The sequence below is a fragment of the Eleutherodactylus coqui genome, chromosome 4, assembly GCF_035609145.1.
Source record: "Eleutherodactylus coqui strain aEleCoq1 chromosome 4, aEleCoq1.hap1, whole genome shotgun sequence".
Taxonomy (NCBI): domain Eukaryota; kingdom Metazoa; phylum Chordata; class Amphibia; order Anura; family Eleutherodactylidae; genus Eleutherodactylus; species Eleutherodactylus coqui.
Genome location: NC_089840.1, coordinates 7,086,097 through 7,099,249, shown reverse-complemented (window position 1 = coordinate 7,099,249; position 13,153 = coordinate 7,086,097). Strand labels below are relative to the sequence as shown.

Sequence of the window (13,153 nt, the reverse complement as noted above, 5' to 3'; positions counted from 1 at the left end):
GCTTTTCACGTGCTGCCCACTGATGGAGAAATGTAGTACTACATGGTGACTATTGGAATTAATGGGATATTATGTAATACATGGCTTCACCTGCCCCCTGATGTCCATATGGACAGTGCTTGAGCTGATGGGAAAACTCCTTTAGGATTTATTTACACGGACATGAAAATTGCGCGAATTCCGTGCATTTGTGCAAAACAGAGACCAGTCCCCAAATTTGTTAACCCATTGTTTGCAATGGGTTCATTTACATGGGCATTGTTCCTCTCGCACTGATGGTTCTAGACAGAAAAGGTGAACTAGATCCCATTTTCATTAGATTCACGCACGAAAATGGGACATATAATGTGTCTCGCACGGCCTGTAGATGGGGTGTCCGTGTGCCGTGCAATGCGAGCTGCACCCGAGAATCTTGGGTGGAACTCACTATAGGCCGTGTAACTACGGGCTTAAGTCTGATGTGTCCACTAAGATGTGATACGGACGGACATGGAGGCTCGAGTACCCTGTTGTACCGCCTCTAGCTTGGATACAAGATGTGATACGGACGGACATGGAGGCTCTAGTACCCTGTTGTACCACCTCTAGCTTGGATACAAAATGGGATACGGACGGACATGGAGGCTCTAATACCCAGTTGTACCGCCTCTAGCTTGGATACAAGATGTGATATGGGTGGGCACGGAGGCTCTAGTACCCTGTTGTACCACCTCTAGCTTAGATACAAGGTGTGATATAGGGGGGCATGGAGGCTCTAGTACCCTGTTGTACCACCTCTAGCTTAGATACAAGATGTGATATGGGTGGGCACGGAGGCTCTAGTACGCAGTTGTCCAGATGGTCACATGCATGTTATATTGGAAATAAATCGGGTGACCGGTGGCCACAGAAGTGTGACAATGTTGGGGGGGCTCCTGTGACCCCCATGTCTGTGTGGCCGAGCATTAACCTGCTGTAAGCCGCCATAAGAGGAACACATGTGGCTGCAGGATGTCCTGAACATATCGCTGAGCTGTCATTGTCCCTCGTACCACTACTAGGGGGGACCGATTGACCCCCCCCCCCCCAGACCATCACACCAGCAGGGGGCAGTGTGCCGCTCCACAGCAAAGGCAGGATGGAGGCGCTCACCCCGAGGTCTCCAGATAAGAACGCGGCCATCATCAGCGCCTAAACTAAAGCTGGGTTCATCACTGAAGACAAACCGGTTCCCATCCGCAGCGTCCAGTTTTATTGTTCACAACTTCACTGCAAATGGAGGCAATGGTGGGTGACAAAGGTCGCACATGTAGTGGGGGCCGTAAGACCAAATCTCCTTCAGCCAAACGCCTGGAAATAGTTCCCGATAGCAAGGATAGCATCCCCGTTCCCTGGATGGAAGACCACGAAACAGCTGGAGCTGCTGGTGCTTGTCGGAGGATCAGACACTCCTCTCTACTGGTGGTCTGTAGGGGGCGTCCTGAGCCCGGTCACTTTGTGTGCCCTCACACATCCACTGGTCCCAACACCTCCTAACAGTCTGGTCAGATGCTCCTCTCTACTGGTGGTCTGTAAGGGGCGTCCTGAGCCCGATCACCTTGTGTGCCCTCACACATCCACTGGTCCCAACACCTCATAACAGTCTGGTCAGACGCTCCTCTCTACTGGTGGTCTGTAGGGGGCATCCTGAGCCCGGTCACCTTGTGTGCCCGCATCCACTGGTCCCAACACCTCCTAACAGTCTGGTCAGATGCTCCTCTCTACTGGTGGTCTGTAGTGGACGTCCTGAGCCCGGTCACCTTGTATGCCCCCATCTACTGATCCCAACACCCCCTACCAGTCTGGTCAGAACGACCGGTGGGGGACAATTCATGGATACAACCATCCAGCTTCTCCCATCCCAATAATGGGCCCCTCTCAGGCTTTGGTAATGGGTGAAATCTCTTCTCTGCGTCGTAGAGACGTCTAGTGGCCAGCAAGCTCTACAAGTGGAAGAAGGGGTCACTACACACAAGCAGTGCCATCTTAGCGCATGGGCCTGATGGGCATTTGCCTGGTGGCCTCGCAAGCAGAGGGGCCCCATACTGATTTATGTATGTTAACATTTCAATGTACCTTGTATCATATAGGATAATGTTGTGTGGCGGGATATGAACTTGGCTCCAATCTGTATGCCATGTGTGAAGTCTTTACATTTTCTTACTTTCCTGGCGAATGGTTGTGGATCATCTTGTGAAGCGCAGTCCATCGTCTCGTTACCTTCTAGTGTAAAGTAGTCTGGCACTATGAACAGAGAGACGTCTACAAGAGGAGAATGGACCCGAGAGACTCAGACTTCCGGTTCTCCGGTCTAGGTCGCTGGTTACTAACTGGCTCGTCCTCCCCAGTTTTCTCGCCGTCGTCCCGTGCCGCCGCATCTTCATGTAATAGGTAATTAACCCTTTAATCATGTGATTAGTTGTTGCTGCCCAGCAGGTTATTAATGTTTTGACACCGATTTTGGCGGGTGACAAGACCGTTCATCTAATCCCACCAAAACTCATCATGTCCCCTGAGATGGAACTGCAGGGCGAGCTTTACAGGAAAACCACAACTTCTTCTGGGGCCGGAGGGTTTTGGCAAAGAATGTATATTGTATTATAGCAGTGTGTCCAAACCAGAAAAACTCAGTACATAAGTGCTGCAGCCAAAGCAAGCTCCAACAAATACAATACCAGAACCAAGCTCTGTGCATGAATGTACCGATGGGCTGACAGCGGCGCCTCAGAACATCACCGGGGAAGAGACCGAGCCGGGAGGAGAAGGATTCATGTAGCTCCATAAGACGTTCCTGCATGTAGGAAGATGATCACTTGGCTGGCTAGACCTAAGGGAGGCAACTGCTGCCAGCCTGCATCCACCTGGTAGCCTCCCGACGGGGTGGTGGCTGGCCATCCATGTGACGGCACAGGTCACACGTAGCTAAGGCGGGCCATGAGAGGGTGTTCTGAGTCTCTCCTTAGAAGCGGCACGACTTTTGCCCATGGGCAGTGCTGAGTAAATCCAGTGCACTGCAATACCCGGCACGGCCTGTGGAGCAGCGCGTCGCAGTTTCCTGTAAGTTCTACAAGTTTCTCTTTGATCAGCCAAGTTTTATTTTAGGAGATTACGCCCGTTGATCCATTACCGCCATCTGACCTCATCATCACACGGCAGCTTCCCTCTCGTCACTTGCCAAGGTTTCACCCAACAACTTAATAACGTGTATAAAAGAAGCAATTTCTTTAATTTGAAGCAATCTGTGTTCTTGTGCCACGGCCAAAACCAGTGATCCCTCATGGCGCTTCTTCATGGAGAGCCGATTACAGATGTCAGGAGATATATATGCACGGAGCTGTCAATCGTCTGGAACGCGCGCCATGCCCAGCAACGCTTGTTTACACACAGCTGGCAGCCATGAGAACGTCTTGGAGGACCCGCCGCTTCCTCCCGCTATCCTCTCCATTCCATCGCTCCATAGGACACGAAGCACATCATGTACTACAAAACGTGCGGCCTTCCCCATGATGTAATATATGGCTGCCAGGTTACGCCAAGAGCAAAGTGTTGAACGGCCCCTTTACAAGACCCCCATCTAGTAGCGCTGGACTCCTTTGGCCTTCAGAACTGCAGTAATTTGTTCTGCGTCCCATAGATTCTGCAGGAATTTCGGCCCCTGCGGACAGGAAGCTTCTTGTAGTCGCTGCAGATTAGATGGAGGTGCTGACATGTTGTGACCGGCTGACAGGAAAGGGTCAGCGATTCATGCTGCTTGTGCCAAATTCTGACCTCCCATCAGCAACAGAAATCTGCATCCATCTGACCAGGAGATGTTTCTCTGCTGCTCAGTGATACAAGTTTTGCGCTCTTTTGCCCGCTGGAGTCTTCCTGTTTCTCTTAGACACAATGGCGCTGGAACTGGTCGCCCGCTGTTATACCATCCGTGAGGAGGAACGGCGAGTTGTGCGTTCGGACACGTTAGTTGGAGCTCCAACGTTGTATTCAGCTGACTGTGCAGCCTGTTGGTCAGAACGATTCCTGACATCCTCCTCCGACCCCTTTCAGGGATGAGTTGTTTTCGGCTGCAGGATCCCCTTTCACTGGATGCTTTCCTCAATCGCACCATTCTCAGTATACTCTCCACACCATTACACGAGAAACCCCCCCCTCGGTCGGCAGTGAAGTCGCTCCGATCGCTGGATTTTCCCATCTAATGTGGATTCACACTGAAACGTATTCACAGAAAATGTAACGTGATTTTATACCATACAGGGGGCGCCAATCGTGAGAGAACCAGGGGCTCTAATAAAGGGGCCGGTCAGTGTATCACCAGTGAAAATGCTGAGTCGGCTATCAGCATTCACCACGGGGTTTGTTCTGATCCACTTTGTGGGTTTCTTACAATCCGGCTGAGACTCCACTAGAAGTGCGCCGGTCCCTCATGACACATCAGTCTGTAATCCCATCATACATGTAACATGAATGTATCACACAGCTGCTTCCTTCAGTCACAAGACTTCCTGATGAGTCAATTCCTCCACTGAACAATCTTTCCATACGAGATCATCATAAAGGAGAGAAGACGAGGGCCGTAAAGCCCACATTTTACACCAATTACTCCGTGTTTCCCATTATCCGGTGATGCGCTCACAACTCCCTACAAACAGCAGTCCTTACAAACCTTTTCTATTTACTGTCATTTACAAGGTTGCCCCATCCACAAGAATTAGAGGCACAGTACTTAATCCACGCTCCGCCCCCCCCAAATGTAAACCCATTCCGCTTGTTCTCAATGGGTAGAAGGGAATGGGCCGCTGACAGCCCCCCTGGCGTGAGATAGGATCAGCCTGCTAAATCCAACCGCCCAACTCTTTTTCCTCCGCCATCTACCGTAGGAGCTCCGCCATACACATCTGATGGACGAGGTTGTATAATGTACAGCCACTACAGGAGAAATGTGGTATTACATGGCGGCCATCCAAGTGGTCACGTTGAGTCCTTCAGAGCACGAGCGGCATTTAGTACTGCGCCAATAGTGATGGTGGTGAGGGGGTCCTTGATTCTCCTCTTATGATACACTGTAATAGTATATGGGAGAGCGCTTGTCCTAGTGAGAAGGCTTGTCTACCCCCGGACTGCACCCCCATATTTTACTAAACAGTGGCAGGAGGATGCTAACAATCACTAATTTTCATAAAAACTACTTTACATTATGCAGAACATCTCCTCTAAGTAGGAATCTCTTCCTGGAAAGTCAGCAGCGGACATGCAGACACATCGCAAAACTTTTTTTCCCCCCATCAGTAGTCGCACAAGCTAAAAATACAGAGTGCTCTATTAGACAAGGTCGTCCGGCTCCACAGCAACCACATTATGTAAAGGACTGAAGTTTGCATGTATTCCGTGCTAGGAAAATACACCGTAACGTTCCACTGCAGTCTACAGGCTGAGCGACTACTAACACAAGAGCCGGAGCAGTCACACCACAGCAAACCATTACTAAAGGGTTTGCAAACAGGTAAGTCCTAAGAGCCTAGAAGGGAGCTTGGGTAACTTCCTAGCAGCGGGTGAAGGCCCGGTGCCCCTTCCATGAGGCGAGCGGAGCCTGCTGCAAGGACCTCAGAGGGGCGGCCCTACGGATGCTACCTGGCCAGTATCTATTTTTTACTGGTCATATTAATGGCCAGTAAACAATAATTGCCAGCTGTGAGCCTTCCGGCAGCAACCCTACAGGCTCTGCACTCATTCCATGGCTCTGGTTGGATGGCCGCCACACTGCCACCAGTCTGTGACCCCTGACCTCCTTGCCTGGTGTCTGTGTTCCTCCATGCCGTGTAGATGACAGCACGGTGGCTTCACGGCTGGAGGTCCAGCACCTCAGGAGGTGTGGTTGGCTTCCCCTCCTCGCTCTGCTTTGGGGCGAGCTTCCACACCTCCTTGCGACAATCCCAGTCACGCCACCTCACGGCGGTGTTCAAAGGTGAAGTGACCCTCAGACCAATGTCCCCTGGAAGGAACCTGGGGCCTCAAGGTGCATTCAAAGTGTTAATGATCAATCTGTGCTGCAACTCATGTATTCTCGCAGCTAGTTTCATACTTCATCGGCGTGCGAGCCAAGAGATCCAAGAGTTACTCCTCAACTAGACTCTTGGCTCATGGCACGGTCGGCCCATCACGACAGGGTCCGTAATCTTCCCATCACACTCGCAGTCTTTTCCACTTGCATCTGCCCTTGGCATCTGGGCACTCGGCCCACCCTTCCTTCCTGCTACATAGAGGAGGGGGATCAGACGGTGAGACTTCTAAACCTACTGCCTCACCTCCCTTGCAGTTTCCCGGACAGCGGAGGAGGTGATCTTGGTGTGCCGTATCCAGAATGGCCGTACGGGAAGGGGGGTGGGGGGGGGTGTGATGCCACAGTGAAGCCACCAATCTATCCCCCAACTTTTGGGCTAGGTTCACATAGGGCGGATTTGCTGTGGAAATTCCGTACGGAATTTTGCTGCGGCAAATCCGCCTGCGGCCGCTGATTCCGGTATTAGCCAGCCATGTGGACAAGATTTGTCAAAAAGCTCGTCCACATGGGACGGCCAATCTGACACGGCAAAGCCAGCATTAGCCGGCGCTGCAGCGCGGATTCCCCAGCCGCAGCTTGTCAATTTTCGTTCAGTTGCTGCCATGCTCTCCGCTATGGGAGTGCCGGCCGCAACGAGAAGCATGCAACCACGCCGCTCCAAAACTCGCAGCTAAGCGCCGCTGGCTTTGAAGCAGGTTTTCACTGTGGCCAAACCGCCAGATTTCCGGCGGGATTCCACCCTGTGGGAAACCAGCCTAAAGGTTCCTGTCCAAAACCTCCCGCATGGAAAGGCAGAAGCTCCTAGGGTGGGTGTCTTGAAGATGCCCCCGCAGACGGGAGCTAGTAGGAGGGTGGGGGGGAAGGGAGGTGACAACGGCTCTGAGTAGTTACCCATATTTCACACGCATTATGTGGCGTCACCATTCATCTCCCACCTCTCTACGGCCATAAAGCAGCATCTGTTGGAGACGAGAAGAAGTGTAAAGTATCAAATGGAAAATATTAACAGAGTGAACCTCGTGGCCCTAAAAGGTGGCAGCACTCTCTGTAACAGATCCGGGCGGCCAGAACATATCTGTCATAGCTGCTACACTGGCCCGGATTACAAGGTCAGCGCTAGGAGGCAACAAGATGCGGATGATGGAGGCCAAGCACAAGTATTAAACATCTGCAGCGCCCTATAAAAGCCTATAATTATCTCCAAGGACGGGTGATACCTGCTCAGCCATGGAAAATAGCTGCAGAATAAAAATAGCCGAGACCTGCGAGGAGAAGGAAGGATATGAAGGTCTACGGCGGGGGGCCACAAGCATCTAGAAACAGACGCTAAATCATAATAGGGAAATCGCTGGAAGGGGCGAACGTACCCGACGGCATGACCAGGACGCCAAGCTGCAGCGCGAGCCTTACTACAGTCCTGCGTGTTGCATCCTGGAAGAGGTGGAGATTTCATAAAAGGGGCGTGGCACTAGAGAGACAGTATAAATGGTGGTGCCCCAATTGGTGAGCTTCCTCGAAAAATACAGGAGTATCCGCTTCATTCTTTTCGCCACTTCGATAGATATGATAGGAAGTGTAATAATGTTATGTCACCCGACGCCCTGGATTTGGCGGTCCTAGATGTCGGGGGGCAGGAGACATGTCCCATAGGGGCCGACGGGAATGCAGTCAAATAAAAGCCAGCCTATACTTAACCCCTTTTGCGCCCCTGCCGCCCCTTTCCCCAGGTAGCCCTAGCACATGATCGCTGCGCACTGTAGTCCGTAGACCTGAGAGTGGAACGATGGGAACACCAACTTTACTGCAGATACACTCCGCTGACACAAGGACTGGGACTTGCTCACATTTTACCATCCGGTGTTGGCCCCTTTGGCCTCCATGCCTGCAGTCCCCGTCCGTGGCCGCTTCCCACCAGATCCCCATAGATGTGTGGAGGGATTTGTTGCTATTCCTGGAGGAGCTTCAGATAGTGATGGGGGATGAGGGGTGTGTTGGGCGAACGGATACGGCGTTCTAGTTCATCGCGTTCAATGGGATTGAGATCCAGACTTTGGGCGGTCAATGAAGTCTGCAGACGTTCTGCTCCCCCACACTGCGGCCGTATGACATGGCGCTCGTCGTGTTGGTGGAGACACGGAGCTGTACCCGAGTATTACCACAGGGGAGGGGATGCCACATTGTCCGGGATGTCTCTGCACCCATTGGGGTTGACAGTGGACTTCACTACAAGCAATTGTCCCAGTCCTTCCCAGCAGAGCTCCCACAATGCACTGCCCTCTTATAATAGGAAACCAGCACAATTCAGATTTCAGCTTAGACAAGAATGGAGAAGCAAACATCGTCCCCGTCGCCTGCATCTCCCGACGTCGGATCACTGTAATACTTGGAAAAAAATAAGAGGATATACGGTCATTTGCAGCCGTCAAATACGGATTAGCTTCATCTCCAACGACTTCAAAACACGACTAAACTTTATTTCTGCACAAGAAAAATCTCAGCTTAAAGCCAGGAAATTAAAAGCGGAACGGAAAAAATGTCTCAATAATAATTAAATTATGTAATTTGGAGAAAATAAGGAACTCCAGGAACTTTCCATGAAGTTGAGTTGCAGACGTCAGCGCACTTTGTGAGGTTGATTCCACTACGTGAATACTTGGCTTCTAGGAGTAGTCAGACCGCCTCACAGAGGAGGCGCTGCACCACCAGGAGTTTGTCGCGGCGTTATGCAGTTTCAGGGGATTTTCAGAAAAATAAGCCCTGACAATTGCTGCCCTTTTGGGCCGAGCATGTGATCTGGGAGCCGGATAAGGCGTAAGCCAGTCTGTGAGGGTAACTTTGGCGACATCGTCTCGCCCATGGAAATCGCTTTGCCGTTTCATTTTTTTTTTGCGTCTGAATAAAGACTAAGAAGTGAAGATGCCTCCAAGACACCGTCAAGAGCCATTTCATCAAATGGTCGAGTCTGCTAAAGGTTTCACCATAGGGTTACGTATGGCCGGTTGGTCTTTGTGTCATGTCATGGCAGAAACCCAACATAATGCCACAACGGTGGATCGAATCTGGAGATCATGGTCAACAGAAGGAAAGGCGTATTGCCATAGTAGGAATGTAGCTCTAGGTCTAATATCACAATATGCAGATCGACGCTCCGGCATCAAATCCACAGGTGGCGATATTTTGCGGAGTGTACCGAAAAGTTCAGATACTCCAATATTAAAGCTGACCGTTTTGTGTAGATTGACTGAGGTAGGTTGTGGTCAAGTTGTCTGTTGCAAAAAACGCCCACCAAAGCGCACCATTGTAGTGAATGCTTGCAGTGGTGCGGCTCCAGCGCTACCTGATGTGATGAATGCCGCAGTGCGGTGTTCAGCAACAAATTGGAATTCTGTCTCCACAATGGTAATCACCGAGTGAAGGTCTGGAGGCGACACGGCAATCAGGCTGATACTACCACTATTTTGGAGGCTCACCCACCTCATGAATGTGGAGTCATGGTCTGGGGGGCCATCAGCAGCAACAGCCGACTGATTACCTCTGGTACATGAGGGGCACATTGACGGCACTCCGTTATGTTGATGATCTGCTGCAGCCCATCACACCACCAGATCTTCAGACAATACGCCATTTTCTAGCAGAACATGAAGGTGGCTCGACAAGATGTCCAGGCAATTCCTTGGCTAGCACAATCCCCAGAACGCTCTCCAATCGGGAACCTGTGGGCCACTATGGTACATGGAGCGATCGCTCTCCCACAGCCTCGTGTGGACTGAGGTCAATACCAGGCGGTGAGCACCCCCAGGGCACGATTCCAACACTCACTACATTAATGACACAACTGTATCGTCAAACATGGTGGCCCCACTGTTCATCATACTGGTGGAATGTTTGAAATTACAAATCCGATTGTTCAGAACTTAATTCTCTGCATTTTGAATTTTGTCTCATTTTCAGCATTTACGGATGTTGCAAAGGCCAACATGTACTAGGCCCCTTTACTTCCTATTTAGAGCCCACGATTTGCTCCTGGCACGTACGCCCAACTTATCCAACAGGCTCCATTTACCCGAAGGAGGCCAAAAGAGTGTTCAATAGACTCAGTCGGGCCGCGAAACCTTTCTTTTGCACCATGGAGCGTACTAATCATAAGGTAGCTTACGGGCAATATATCCCACCGTAGGTCTACACAGTGCTGTAACCTTCTGTTGAAGGTAGGTATATATATATCCTCCCACCACATACCTCCGACAGACTCTAAATGAGATGTTAACAGTCTGACAAGCCATCAATATCAATGTAGAAAGAGTTTTCCATATTCACATGCATTTGCTAGAATTGTGGTGCTCCAATCAAAATGCATACAAGTATTTAATTTATACATTCATGGTATATACCTAAAACTGCCCCCCCCCCCCCAAGACTTCATCTCCAAGTGATATAGAAGGCATTACTAGAATGGCTACAATGGTCTCTTCTATGGCCCCATGGGTAGGTTTGGCCCTTGCCTGACTCTGAGAAGATGATGGAGGAGCCACGGGTTGTACTTCTGTAAGGGATGTTGTCACATGGTTCCATTTATGGATGGGCCTTCCCAGACTCATCTTTGCCCCCTCTCTGTCCTAATTTCAGTCTGGAGCTAAAAAGGCTACATGGTGATGCCTCAAGGATCGGGTCTTCCTTCCCGCTGTACCAGTTTGTATGTCACTTACTCCATAGATGCGAGATTATCTGAGGATCCCATAGAAAGTCAGCCAAGAAATATCAAGATCACATGCGATCCACCGGCTGCTGCAGCTTGTAAGCACACACTGGGCACGGAGGACCGAGCAGTGGCACGGGAGATGCGGGGAGCCAGGAGGGTGAGTAAATGAATGACTTGAAGTGGGGAGCTTGTTTTTAGGACAATTTATGTTGAACAACCCTTTTAACGTTACGTGCCATATTCTCAGCCGTGAAAACAGAACAGAATAGGGGACATGTTTCTTTTCACACGGGTCATCGGTGATTGCGAAAAAGCTGCAGCATGTCTGAATCGCCTCATTGGCTATTATGGGCCCATGTACAGTCCATCGTAGATTCAGACAGCACAGGCACCCAATGTACGGTCATGTGAATAAGCTCTTAGCAGTCGCCTCCTCCATTATCTTGTGTCCTAACAAAACCTTCAGGAATCTTATCTCTTCCCAGAGTGCTGAAAAAGAATCTCCACCAAGGAAACATTCCCGAAAGATAGTCGCCACTTAAGACTTCCTGCTGCTCGGCAGGTCACCGGGGTCCGACAGAAAATAGAGCGCTGCTCATGGAAACACTGATTATATAGGCAGCTTGTTAAGGAGTGATATATAAACCAGCTGCTGCGCTAACTGATGGAAAAAGTCCTCGCGATCCAAGAGCGGAGCTCGTACGGCATTTATGGTGTCATTTATGTGTAACCACTGGCACGGCCGTTTACAAGCTGATCTCAGATAGGAGGTCACCGCCGCTTATAACACTTATAGAACACATTCGCGAGAACGACCACGATTTACGGAACAGCAAAAGCAATCAATGGAAGAGGGAAAAAAAGGAAGCGAGGCTCCAACACGGACCGCGATTACAAAGCGTTCTCACCCGCGGCTGGGGAGGCGCTCAGCCTCGATAAACCTTTAACAGCGCTGCTAATGAGATTCCCTTATCGCTAATTGGTTCTGTAATCCGCGCCCGCTACCTTTACAATCAGCTTTTCAAGTTTTCCCATGCTGTTGAAAATGAGTTGAGAGTCAGAGTTTTCCCTCAGCGCCGCGCCCGCTACGCCCGATCTTGATTGGCATGCAAACGGATTTCTCAACTTCGCTGTAATCCCGCCGTAGCAAATGCTCCCCGCGCACCTCAGCCCTACCCTACTTACTGCGCATGCGCCTTGAGGAGCGTTACTCCCACAGTCATCTGAACTCGGGCGCAGTGGGAGTAACGATCCTCAGGGTGTGTACCCCGCTGAAGTTACACTTCGTAGAGCTGGTGCGCGGGGACGGTCTGCTACGGCGCCTGCGCAGGATTACAGCGCACAATAGAAATCGGTGTCCATGCCAATTAAGAACGGGGGCGGCCGGCGCGGCGCTGAGCGAAAAATGTGACTCTTTTCAGCTCATTAGAATACAATGTGAAGAAACTTCAAGGGCAGATTGTAACGGTAGCGGCCGCAGATTACGGAACCGGGGGGGGGGGGGGGGCGGTAAGGAGATCTCACGAGCGACGCTGTTAAAGGTCTATCAAGGTATGGATTGTAAAACCTGATGACAGGATCCCTTTAAAGGGGTTCTCAAGGCTCAGAGACACGTGGCGGCTCTCCTGCAGAGGTGGGGCCTATTTTGGCCACAGAGATTTTTTTCCTATTTTTTCCCCCCTGCCTTTCAGGAGCCACACATGTATTCTTTCATTGACAAGAACTATTTTTTATGACACCATTTTAGAATAAAAATAACGTACTGAAAATCATTTAATCTGGTTTTCTCCCCTTTTTTAGGAGGTCAGAACTTCAATTTAGAAATGTTTTTGGGTTTAGTTTTTGCAGCATTCGCCCTGCGGGATAAAAAGTACAAGAGCTTTAGGCCTCATGTCCACGGGGAAAATCGGGCCCGCTACGGATTCTACATGTAGAATCTGCAGCGGGTCCCTCCTGCCCCGCGGACATGAGCGCTGAAAATAACAATAAATAAGAATTTACCTATCCGTAGCGGGCGGCGAAGCTCTGCTCTTCCTCACGGCCGGATCTTCTTTTTCGGCCGGCGGATGAATTCCTTACGCCGGCGGCAGGTCGCCGGCACGTCGTCGACGTGCTGCGCGCATGCGCCGGGCACATCCGCCGAGCCGAAGCAAGGGAGATGCGGCCGTGAGGAAGAGAAGAGCTTCCCGGTCCGCTGCGGGTGAGTAAATTCTTTAAATTCCTATTTTAGGTCTCCCGCGGATCCGGACGGCTTCCATAGGCTTCAATAGAAGCCCGCGGGAGCCGTCCCCGCGGGAGACCCGCACGAAAATGGAGCATGGTCCAGATTTTTTCATGCTCCATTTTTTTTAAAATCCCTTTTATTGACGATCCGCGGGTAT

At 50.7% G+C, this 13,153-nt stretch overlaps 1 protein-coding gene across 1 annotated transcript in view; it reads right to left on the bottom strand.

The window, feature by feature from the left end:
- RCAN1 (regulator of calcineurin 1) overlaps window positions 1-13,153 on the bottom strand; it is a 71,854-nt gene that overhangs the window by 40,557 nt on the left and 18,144 nt on the right. The gene's annotated exons all lie outside the window — the stretch shown is intronic.